At 44.7% G+C, this 12,511-nt stretch overlaps 1 long non-coding RNA gene across 1 annotated transcript; it reads right to left on the bottom strand.

Moving 5' to 3' along the window:
• Positions 1–6,171: 6,171 nt before the first annotated feature.
• LOC136296494 (uncharacterized) lies at positions 6,172–11,850 on the bottom strand. Its single transcript, XR_010722951.1, has 3 exons — positions 11,474–11,850; positions 7,539–7,732; positions 6,172–6,240 (listed from the first exon to the last, which is right to left on the bottom strand). It is a non-coding gene; the product is annotated as an uncharacterized lncRNA (long non-coding RNA).
• Positions 11,851–12,511: the final 661 nt, after the last annotated feature.

The raw sequence follows: 12,511 nt of genomic DNA, 5'->3' as shown, positions 1-12,511 counted from the left end.
AAAACACACACGAGAAGGATGACAGCTTTAAAAATCCTCATTAAAATCAACCCAACCAGACCTCTCGAACCATTTTGACTTCAATTAGTCTGCTTTGATGTGCCAAACACAAAATCCTGTTCCCATGGCAGGCAGGAGGAGCACTGGCCCTTGTCTGGACAGGAGGGAGCAGCAGTTCAGGAGTCAAGCCAGAGATCTCTGAAGAACAGATAAAAGCTCAGCCTCCAGCTCCTGTTTGCAGTGTTCAAACTAAGATGACAACTGGAAAAGTTGATTTTTTTTTTCTTTGTATATACGTAGCAATATGTAAAATGCAGCGGTAAATTTATGTTGATGCTGTTTATTGTCTGTCTGAATTCCTCCAGGGGAAGATGAAGGGAGGGAATGTCCTCATTTGTGCCATCACAGTTAACAGAAGCTTTGATTTTTGGGGTGTTTCTGCCAATATAAAAGCATTGCTAAAGCTCAGAGATTGCAAATATATATGTGTATACATACATACATACATATGTATACATTATATATTTATACAGTTATATATTTTAATATTTTAATATTTTTATATTTTATATTTATATTTATGTTGTGTTATATGGTATATTTATATTCATATTAATATAATATAATATTTATTACTAGATATCAATTTAATTTATTATTTCATTGTTTGAATTGTTAATTTATTATTTAATTAATTAGATATTATCTATTTGAAAACACCTATAATAATATATAATGTGCATGGGGCTGGTTCTGCTTTTGAACTGAGACCAAAAATCATCAACCTCATGCAACAGCACCTAAAACCCAATTGTGACAAAAATGATGTGGAAATTACTGACCTTGGAGCTCCTGTGGAGTGGCCTGGTTCAACAGCAGCAAGTCCATCATTAGCCAATTCTATGGGATCGTTTCACCTGCACTCAGAGAATTCCCTGGCATCTGGGGCGGTGGCAGGGGATATTTATTGATGTCTTTGGAAGTTACTGCAGATTTCTGGCTCAGCCCATGTGGAATTTGTGACCCTACAAACAAATGAGGCGAGGACCAGCCATGGAGTGCTGGGGCAGGACGCCAAGTGTATCATTTGATCCCAGATGTGGCACAAATAAATTCCTTCCCAATGCAGTCCCAGGAGTGGATTCAGGCAGTGTGGAGCTCAGGATCCATCCCAGTTTCTCTCAGCACTCACTGTGAGTTTCCACATTCCCTACAGGATTTACCTTCCCCCTCCTTCCTCCTCTCTGGACAAGAAAGTTTTAGAAAGACGGAGAAAAAAAAGTCCTCAATTCTTTTGCACAAGAATCTGAGCTTATCAATAAATATTAATAAGGAAAAGCAACAGGAAAAAGAATGGCAAGGGGAAAATAATAAAAATATGTTTCCGAGCTTTTGGAGCCTTCAGCTCCTTTTATTTTTTTCCCAGACACATCTCTAATCCTCCCCCTGCCTCCCAAAGAGAGCTTTGCTAACCTGTGGAAGTTTGATAGCTGGCCTCTTTTGTCCTGAATTTATCGTTATAGGAGTCCCATTGCAGGTCTGAAAATTAATAACTGCACAATCCCTGTACCTTACCTGAGTGAATTTGACGTATTTTCATGCTGTTCATCTTCAAATAGCTGGACTGGTACTTTCCACTCTCCCTCAAGAGAAGATTTAAATCTCTCAGTCACATACTGGGAAGCAAGTTATCATTTTTAAGGCTTTGTTGTAAGACTCAGACCCTTGCTGGTCTAATTATATGTTGGGTAAAAAAAAAAAAAAACACGGGAGATGTTTATCTCTTGCATCAGTTGTCCTGTAAAATCAGAAATCTGAAACAACCCTGTGGAAGCTGGTAAGGCAGAGGGGAAAAACAAAAGCCCTGATTGCACAGACCAATAGGACAGATCCACATCAATGGGTGGTTTTGGGGAGGGTTGGTAAATACTGAAGGAGCCACTTTTAGATATCTTTGAGCCTGTTCCCTTTAAACTGAGCCACACTCCTGGTGTTTGTAATGGACGGATCATTCCTGAAGTTTCTACAATGCGGCAAAAATATAAATCACCTGGAATCCACATTTCAGGCAAGTGTATTATTTAATATGTGTTAGCTGATCCTTGATCCTCTGCAAGCCGTCAAAATGTGAGGTTGAAAATATCAAGGTCTGCTAATTAACATCTTAATGTGATTGATGTCTAATTTTGATTACTTCAATTTTACAGCATTTAATTTTAGACTGTGCACAGGTCTCTCATGGCAGCAGCTGTATCACTTATACAAAGAGCAAAGCCCTTTTTTACAGCAATTTTTAGCAAAGGAAGTTACTCTAACCCAGGTAAAAACACGCAGTTTTCTTTCACTGGTTGCTTAAAGCATTTTGTTTTCGAGATGACTTTAAAAAGAAGAAATCCTAATGAATGGAGTAGCCAGTGTCTTCACAGATATCATCCATCTTCCTAAAAAACAACCTTTACACCCAGAGTAGAATTGCTACAGGTAAAGAGGTGAGGTTTTGCTTCAGGACGATTTTCCATGGTATTTATTTCCTTAGGACAGAGGAATTGTGGCTGTCCCATCCCTGGAAGTGTCCAAGGCGAGGCTGGAGCACCCTGGGATAGTGGGAAGCGCCTCTGCCCGTGGAAATAGATGATCTTTAAGCTTCTTTCCAACACAATCCACACCAGAGATCTCCATTAACACAAACAGATCAATTTTTAATCATCCCAACTAATTTTTAGGAGAAACAAGAAACTCTAGTGGAATACCAGGCTGGATTTCAGCCCCTGAACCTCTCACTGGAGCCTTGTTGGGCTGTGGCTTTTGGATGCTGGGATATTTCAAAAAGCAACATTTACTGTGCGACCTGGGCACATTTTAGGTGTGCTCTAAATAAGGGGAGAAAGAGAGGAATCTGCAGGAATGAGCTCCTGGAAGAGGAAACTAAACACAGAACTGTTTATTAACCCTTAGAATAATGAAAAAGGAGGGCAAAAAGAGGAAATTAGCTGGATTTGATCTTGTTCTCTGTGATATTTGCATTTTTTCAGATCGTGGCTCCTCATGCATCCCTGCAGGATGGCTGGAAAAGCAGGAATGCCGTGGGAATCACGTGGCCTTGGCAGGGAAAGTAAATAAAAGTGTCTTCAAAGCAGAGCCCAAACCGGAGTCAGTGCTGAGCGCAAATCATTTCCCTAATTAGAGGGTCAGCAGGAGTTCGAAATGCTGAGTTCAACCACAGAATCAGAGAACCCTGAAGGGCTGAAGAGACCTCCAAGTCATCGAGCCCAACTTTTTCCAGCACCCATTAACCCCGTCACAGAAGGCCACAGCTGCTGGATTTTGGGAACTTTTCCAGGGATGGTGATTCCACCACTGCCTGGGAGCCTGGTCCAATTCCTTAATTATCACCCAGGAGGTGCTGCCCTGGGTGTGAAACATGGAAAAAAATCTCACCTGGAAGCTGGAAGAGGAATCCACTTTGTGTGCCTCATTTTCAGGGTGTGCTCCATCAAATGCACATTTAAAGACTTTTCTTCTGCCTGCTCAGGATATGGGTCTGTTGAAATCTCCTCCATCGCCAGCTGGAATGGTCCTTTCCCCAAGCAACCCTCCTTGCTTCTGCACCTCAATTTCTTCTCCCAGTCTGCTATTTCAGCTTGAGCTAAAAATAGTGAGAAAAAAAAAATAAATCGGAGCTTTAGTGAAAAAACCCCACAAACCTCAATTAACTTCCATGTCTGTTACCAAAGAGTTTTTCCTTAAGGCGTGGCCCACAAATATCTGTAAACCTCAAATTGTGTCTTGGCTCAAAGTTGGTTTTGTAAGTCAAACTCTACAAATGAGCAATTAAAGTGTGGCCCCATCTTCAGGAATTTCTTTATTACTTTACAATTAGACATTTCTGAAGCGCTGGGCTCCACTCTGCACTTCCAAACATTCTACAACACGGGCAGGGAGGGGGATAAATCGCTTTTTTACCTGCAAGAAGCATCTGATGAGCAGTAAAGTTGTCAAAGTAAGTCCATATTACTCATGGTGTAGGAGAAAAGTTGGAAAATTCCTCAAAACTGTTTTTTTTTTTTTTTTTGTCACTGCCTTCATGGCATTGCTCTGGAAGTCCCCGGGGACACTGAGGACATTTGGGGACAGTGCTGTCCATGCCCTGGGGCTGCTGAGGCATCCCAAGGTCTGGCAGTTCTGGGGAAAATCCAGCACTGCAGATTTTCCCTCTGCCTGGGGTGTTTCTTCTGGCAATACAATCCCATAAAACCTTGGGGATCAAGGGAAACTCCATCACCCTTAAAAACCTGGACCAAAATCCACCCTCAGCCAGGCCAAGCTTTCATAGAGTCACCAAATATCCAGAGTTGGAAGGCACCCACAAAGTCCAGCTCCTGGAATTCCCTTCTGGTGAAAGGTTGGCCAACACAATTCACACCTTCAGAGCTTCTGCCACATGCCCAGGCCGTGCCAAAATTTCCAGGCACAAAAATTCCAGGGGTGTTGGGAAGCTCTGGGTTGGATGTGGAGACCAATGACACCAGCAGCAGGTCCCAGACCTGTGGAGTTGCTAAAACCAGGAATTCCAACCTCCTATGAGGGGAATATCTGACCTGGAAACGCCGAGAAACGACAGAATCCCCACGCCCAGCCTTTCCACCAGACACAACACACCTAAAAAAACCACCCAGGGGCAACGGGATTTGACAGGAATAACGAACGCAGCGATTTAATTGGGGCACAACTGACTCCAAATCAGCAGAGCAGCACGAGCGCCGTGGAGAGAGGTGAGGGCAGCAGCTGCTTTGGTGATCTTGCATATTTTGGAGAGGCAGGTGGAGCAGTTTGTTACCCTGGAGCCGCTCAAGCAGGCGCAGGATTTGCAATAAACGGAGACCTTCTGCTGCAGCTTATGTTGCTTTCTTCCTGCTGCTGTTGTGGGATTTATCTGGAGTTCACAGGCTGGGTAAAGTGGCCACTAATCTTCCAGCAGCACACTGAGGGAGCGTTTTCAGCAGTGCAGCTGCTGAAGTCCTTCCCAACCAGGCACAGGAGCCAGCCAGGAGGATTTGGGGGGATTTTTCTGTACCAACAGGTGAAAGCAGATTTCTTCCCGCCTGAAAATGTTGGGGAACAAATTTTTTTGGCCTCACTTGAAGCGTGTTTCCTCACAAGAATCGAGCACAAACACAAACATGAGTTTCCAGTTTGGTCCCATGCTGTCAGCTAAGGGATTTTGTGCGTGAATGGAATTGCAGTGAGGAACCACACACCTGGGAGAAAAAAAAACCCAAACCCACGTAGAATAAAAATACAAGAGAAAGGCACCAAACAGAGGGAGAAATGCTCTGCCAGAACCCCCTGGGGAGGGCAGGATTAGCTGAGAGTTTTGCTGTGTGGTGCTGCTGAGGATCTCCAGTTTGGTTTGTGGGCTGCACTCCAGAAAAACCAGAGGGAAGCAGGTTCCAGATCAGGCATCCCGTGTTCTGTGCTGCTGATCAGCTTCCCTGGACCTTCCCTGTGCTTCCAGATCCGCCTGTTGGCTGGGGGTTGATGTCTAGAGAGAAGATTTTTGGTCAAAGATGCAGTTTCCTGGAGCTGGGTGCTTCTTGCACAGCTCCCAGCATGGGGAATTCTTCATCTGCCACTGCCCCTGGGGAAGAAAAGCAATAATTAGTAAAGGACTGAACCACATGGGGGGGTTAACGGGATGTTAATTCCCACCAGGAAAACAAAACAGGGGGTTTTGCCCCAAATCTGTGAGTGCACAAGGGGATAAAACCTCTGAGAGCAGTTTTGAGAGCTGGACCTGCTGAGCTGCTCCTGGAGTGTTACAGAACCATCAAGGCTGGAAAAGAGCTCTGAGACTGAGTCCAGCCTTTAATGCTCATCTCTAACCCTCATCCCAGTGCCAAATCCACACCCCTTTGGACACTCCCAGGGATGGGGATCCCCCACTGCCCCGGGCAGCTCTGCCAGTGCCTGACCCCCCTTTTCCATGAGGAAACTTTTCCCAGTAGTCACAAACCCTCAAATCCCACAGCCCAGGAGAGAGAAACCCAGGAGGTGTCAGGGGAATGGGGCAGAGGGAAGTTTCCTTTTCCATTTCAGGTTATAAACCCAGGGACAAGGTGTGCGCAGGCACCCGGGGTCCTTCACAACGCGGTGCCAAGAGCAGCAGAAATCAGATGTGCGGAGAGAATTCTCCTTGCTCCGTCTCAGCTTCCCACAGCCCAGCAGTCACTGCAGGCCAGCCTGTATTTAGCAACAGAAAATTAGGCATCATGTAATGAACCCAGAATATTCCCTGCTTTTTTTTTTCTATTTCAAACGGTAAGAACAGCAAATTACGGTAAATAATTATGGGCTGCTTATGGAATTTCTGTAGATAAGACAGTGGACTTTTGATAAGATTTTAGAACTGTACAGACTTTATAGCTGGAGAGGTAAATTGCTTTTCCCGTGGTTTCAACATAATGGCCTGTGCAGATAAAGGATTTTTTTTTTTGTGGGGATGTGAACGCTTCCAGATGTTTCACATATTTTCCTCCTTGATTTAAACATAATCTTCACGTGGTTGTGCACAGGGAGTTCATGCAAGTTATGCATAAAAGGCACTAATGCACAGAGGCGGGGATTTGGAAGAAGAAAATGTGGAATTTTATGCCAGTTTTAAATGCAAATGATGATTTGATTGACTATATCTAGGCAGAAATGCTGCTAAGGTGTGAAACTTCGTGTTATTTCCGATATTGTACCTGGAGAATTCAAATCTGTAAAATTAATAAGCTGATTGGAATTGTGCCGGTTTCAATAGATGCACTCCAAAGTGAGGCTGGGGGTACCTGTTGCCCAATTTTAAGATCCTAAAGTTTACTGGATGATTTGCCAGGATTCCAGGGTTTACTAAAGGATTGTAAAGATATTTTGAAGGGGAAACAATAAAAAAATTAATCTAAACCCACGTACCAAAAAATAGAGACTCCCTCCAAGCACAAATGTGTTTGGTCTCTGAGGGTGTTGATAGATAAATAATCTTTTAGGACACAAAGTTTCTTTAGTCCACGGATATTTGTGTTGAGGGGTTAGAAAAAATCAAAAGAACTGGCGATTTACCAGTTCAAAGAAAGGCCTGCAAGGTGATTTGAAAGTTCCTAATAAACTTTGCGAACGGTTTGAAACAAGATGTGAATTATCATGTGATAGAGAAACAGCCTTTACCAACTTTTACTTGAAATATTCTGGTCTTAACTGAAGCTTCCAGAAGCACTGAGGGCCTGTTGTGGAGAGCAGGGGGAGCTGGGGCTCTGGGCTGGCTCCAGCATTTATGGTCCCCAAATCCAGCTCTTCCTACAACCCATTTTCCTTTCCTTGGTTGGGCTCTGACCCTGCTCCCACCAGCATCCTCAACAGGACACCACTAATTCCAGCAGTTTTCAGACATGGCAGGAGGATCTTCAAGGAGAGGTTTAACTTCTAAACCAGTTTTTAGAGGGACTCAATGGTCCTCCAGCTCTTCTCCAACCTTAACGATTTTATGATTTTATACTCACCAGCAGGTTTTAACAACTCCTTGTGATTCTCTCTGTTGAAATGAGGACAGCGGAGGGATATTTCTGCTTTAAAATCGCCGAAACTCTGAATTTTGCGGGGTTCACTGAGCACAGAACAAGAAAGACGTGCCAGGGTTTGACTCGCTGACGTCCTGGTGGGCTCCAGCCACGAGCCACGAGGATGTTGGCAAACCCTGCAGAGTAACAAAACAAAGCCATAATCTTTATAAGAATGTCCATACACTTCTCTCAACCTGCAGGGGCTGGGAAACCACAAAGTGATTGTGAATCCAGCGCTCCCAGGTTAATAGCTGGAAATCAAATGCATTAGGAAGTGCAGCCGGAAGACGCCGATAAGAGCCAGTCTTTGTTCCTTGGGAAATAGCAATACTTCAGATAAAAGTGGAGCACATTTTTACAGAGGAGATGAATCTAACTTCCAAATCAAACATGAAGTGGATGTTGAAAAGAGCAGCAGGGAAAGCAGTTTTGATTTTCTTCCCCCGGTTCGATATCTGAACTTTAAAAATAATTTGTTTCCTTTGTTTGTGTTGATGGCTCCACAGTAAAATAAAACCTCAGGTTTTCCAGGCTCTTTATAGTCTGAATTGTGATTTTTTTTTTTCTTATTTGATGGTGGGGTTGGATTTTTTTTTTCCCCCCTTAAGGCAATGCTCTCTGTTTCAACATTATTGACAGAAGGCAGAGCTTATCTGACATAAAACCTGCACAGGAGTTCCAGAACACGAGGAGGGCTGTCCTGGGGTGTCCTTCAGCCTCATCCACAGGTGAAGAAGGAGCGAGGCAGGACAGCAGTGATGTCCCAGGTGTGTCACAAAGGGGCACCAGCCAGGGACAACCCTGCCCCTGCTTTTTCCCGCCTGTGTTTGACACCTCCCTGCCATGGCCTGTGCTCCTCTTTTATCATCCCAACCACCCCATCCAGGTTTTAGCAGCTTCTCCTCACACAAATAAACCCCACAGCAACATCCACACAGGAAATCTCCCATCCCTCGCTCTGCTTTACAGCCAAAACATGATTTGTGGGATTGATGCAAAATGTGCATCAATCACGCCCAAAATATTGCGGAGGAATGGGAAGCAAACCCCTGAATTCTTGATCTTTGTCTTGATCATGGATAACTTCATGTAGCAGAAACAAAACATCCTTCATGTCACTCATCCAAACCTTACAAAAGCCAAGGAAATATTTAAACCCAGTGTCTTGAAATCATCTGGCTTTTAAGGAGACAATCTATCAATACCTTCAGCTGAAGCAGAATTCCATGGTACCAATGAAATAATTTGGAGGACGTGGCTCTGATTTCTCACTGTTTCTCTTCCCATGGTGGCACTGGGACATTATTCCTGTAGAAACAGGACTGGAGAGGACACTTTTTGTTCGTCCATAGTGCAGGTATTTGCTGTCTCTTCATGATTAGCTGGTTAATAATTGTTGACTCCAAAGCTGAACAAATTTTTTTTCATAAGTGGTGTAAAACTGAGGCTAGGGCAGAGTGAAGCGAGGTGATCTTACAGCTCTTTTTTCTGAACTTCAGGGAAGGTGTAGAGCACCTCGCCTTCAGGCTTGTCTGGATTTAAAATTATCTATTGTCATGCTTCCTGTGGCTCAGCATCCTCACGGGCTGTTCCCAGTGATATCTTCATTTTAGGTGGGATTACGGAGTCTATTTCCTGTAAATACCACACATCCTAATTGCCTTTGGAGCAGCAATCCTCAGGCAGCAAATTCCCCTCTCAAAGGCTGGCAAACACTCGTGGAAAAATGAGCTTTTTCCACAGGAGGAGCTGGCAGAAGGGGAGGTAGCAGAGAGGGAATGCTGGAGCATCTCTGCTGGAGCTGGAGGGTGGGAGAGCAAAGCCTAATCCCTGGAATACCCAGAAAAATCATCAGCAGGAGCAAACCAGGAGGTGTTGACCAGAGCTAGGGTGGTGCAGTCATAGGCAGAAGCAGGTCAGACGCGAGGAGGGCTGTGATTGAAGGGATTTATGACTTAAAAATCATTTTGGAGTAAAATAAACAAGTTCCGGAAGTGTCTTGGCTGAGATGAACTTCCTTTTCTTCCCTGATGCCTCATATCTGATGGAATCAAGGTGAAATTGCAGAAGCCCTTTGGAAGTTCAGCTGTTTGCGAGGCCCCCATTTAATTTCCAATAGTTGGCCATCAAATTAAAGAGGGATTAGATGGGCTCTGACTGGGATGAAATGGTTTTCCATCCAATCCCTTCTCACGTTTCCTTCACTCAAAGCTTGGCTGCACTGGACGTGCCCACATTCTGTCTGTCCCCATCTCTGGATCTCAATCACCTGGCTTTTAGAGCTGACTTTATCTATTTTTCATACCCGTTTCTCGGTAACCCTCGTGAGTCCATTAGGGGTATCTAATTGTCCTTAGGCAGGAAAAGCAAGCTGTGCTCCCACTGCCATCCCACACACCCTGACAGCATCGCTCAGCTCACACCAGTGCCACAGCCTGACCTGGCAGCTGCTGGAGGAGTTTGATTTGATTACAATAAAAGCAGCTGTGGAACACCAGAGCAGAGTTCAAATGTTAGAAAAGCATCAAAATCTTGTTTTCTAACTGGCAAAAGAGATGCAAACATGAGCTTTTTCTAAAGTGGATAGAAGATAATGTCTTATTAAAAGATATGTGGCCATCATCCTGCCCATAATTTACTTCTGTCTGATGACTGGTTTAGATTCATTTATTGCTTCTGTTAATTTGTAGGGTTTTTTGTTTTTGTTTTTGTTTTGTTTTGTTTTCAAAGGAAAAAGCCTCAAGATCAGGATGTGCTGTCAGACTGGGCTGTTGAGGCAAAGCATGGAATTGGAATGTTGGAAGAACCTGGACTGGGCGCTGTAAAACTCACTTGGAGGTACTTGGCCACTGTCAGGAAAGCAAGAATTAATTGGTAAGAGGACAAGAAGCCCAGGGATGGTTGCCTGCTGCCTCTAAATATTTCAGAAGGCAAAGAGCATAGAAAAAAGGCTTTGTTGTCTAATTTTTACTATTTTTTATAAGGTGTTCTGATACAGACTTAACAAGATTGTGAACAGGAACGACACCTCTCTAACGCCATTGGTTAAACCAGAGAAACAGCAAAACACCACCTGGAGAAAGATTCTTTTGAGGAAGGAGAGTTGTTTGCCAAGATTGTTTTGAGAAGAAGCTTTCTTGAGAAATTTTTCTTTGGGAAAAAGTCAGCAGCTGCCAGCAGGTTAAATCTTTTTTAGATTTAGAAATTTTAGGCCCACATTGCAGGGCCTGGGGAGTGGGTCCCTACCGCTGGTGCTCCTCCTAGAGAAGAAAAACCCTCTTAGTGAGCACCCGGGGTGGCAGGAGGGCAGGACAATGCCCAGCAGCCTTTTCCCAAGGATAGCCTCAAACGGGGCTCTGCCATCACCCTTCCCCCCCAGGAGCTGTGTCCCAGCCTTTGCCAAAGCACATAAATCAGCCACACGAACACATCAGCATTTCTCAGCTATCCTCCACGGGAAGAGGCACCACCTCTAGGAATGTCTCCAGATAGAATCCTTCCTCCTCCCTCAGCCGCAGCTCCTCCAAAGCCTCGCTTTTCACCACCATCTTCTAAGACAGGGCTTGAAAAAACCCACGTTTTCCCAGAGTCAGATTTCTGATCAGCCCTGGCCGCTGCGATAAGGGACATCTACGCAATTGTTATCAGAGAGATTTTGTTAATATCGTGGGTATTTTTAGCTTGCGACCTATATTTCATCAACATATGCAATGTGACACATGCCACCAGAAATTAGCCGTGTCCTCGTGAAAAGATAAAGAACGTGACACACACCATTAACACGTGTCAAAAACCATTACAGTCCTCCTCCATTAAAGCTGCCCAAGCACTTCCAAAACCAGGACGCCCAGTCCCTTTCAACTCCGTGTTTTTACCTGGTACACCTTGGATTTTGTCTGGTGAGGGCTCCTGGCTAAATCCCGTGTCACTATTCCGTATTCCTGGTTTGCTGCCACAACAGGGAGTCTCTCCTGTAATCCATGGTCAGAGAAGTGGCAGCAGAGGAGCACGTTCCTGGTAGCACTTGGCACATGCCGCTGGGATTTCTGGAGATTAAAATGCAAAAATGAGCCGATAATGCGATGCAAAGTATCTTCCAGCCTTAAATCAGAAGCAGAGAATGTAGCAGTCTTGTTTTCCCTTTCACGGAGTCTTTCGAGAAGGCTCGAACTTTGCTTTTCCTCCCCGGGAAAGCAGGTGATCCGTTTCTCACTTTCTCCCTTCTCACTACAAAGTAATTAATTAAAATTAAATTCCTGGAAGCGTTAAAGGGGTTGCGGCAACAACATGTGTTAATATCTCCGGTGCTATCAGAGTCATCTCCACTTTAAAGAGGCTCTTTGTTACTAGGGAAAAAAAAAGTGGATTAAAAAGCACTTTCAAGCCAAAACAGCTCGTTTGGAAGGGCTTTGTTATCTGGGTGTCAGAGAAACCACCTCAACGATCACCCAAACACGGGTTTATCGAGGAACAATGGTGTGTGTATATACCTGGGTGCTGTTATTAGGGGAATAATGACGCTTTGAGGGTCGCATGGGGGGACCTCTGAGCCCGCACAGCCGGGCAGGGGACACGGGGGACACACGCACAGAGCCAGGGGACAAACAGAGCACTGCCCAGCGTGGCACTCGGACCTGCTGAGGATGTGTTTTGACACTCTTGCCCTGTCCTCTCCCATTTTTCACCTTCAAAAAAAAAAAAAATAATCCATTTTTGGATTTGGGAGCTGAAGCCAGTTTTGCTCTTCCCAAATTCCGGGGAGGGACCCGGGAGGTTGCAAAGCCCCTTGAGGTGGCCGGTCGGGAGATGCTGTGAAATCCAGAAGAACCCTCGGGCAGGGGAATTCCTGGGATGCTCTGGGATGCAGCTGGAGGGTCAAGGCCGGGCTCTCCGTGCAGGAGGTGGCAGAACGA

The sequence above is a fragment of the Chamaea fasciata genome, unplaced genomic scaffold (assembly GCF_029207755.1).
Source record: "Chamaea fasciata isolate MVZ Bird 193981 ecotype frontalis unplaced genomic scaffold, bChaFas1.0.hap1 SCAF_13, whole genome shotgun sequence".
Classification (NCBI taxonomy): Eukaryota; Metazoa; Chordata; class Aves; order Passeriformes; family Sylviidae; genus Chamaea; species Chamaea fasciata.
Note: the sequence above shows the minus strand (reverse complement) of the source record. Positions and strands in the feature narration are given on the sequence as shown.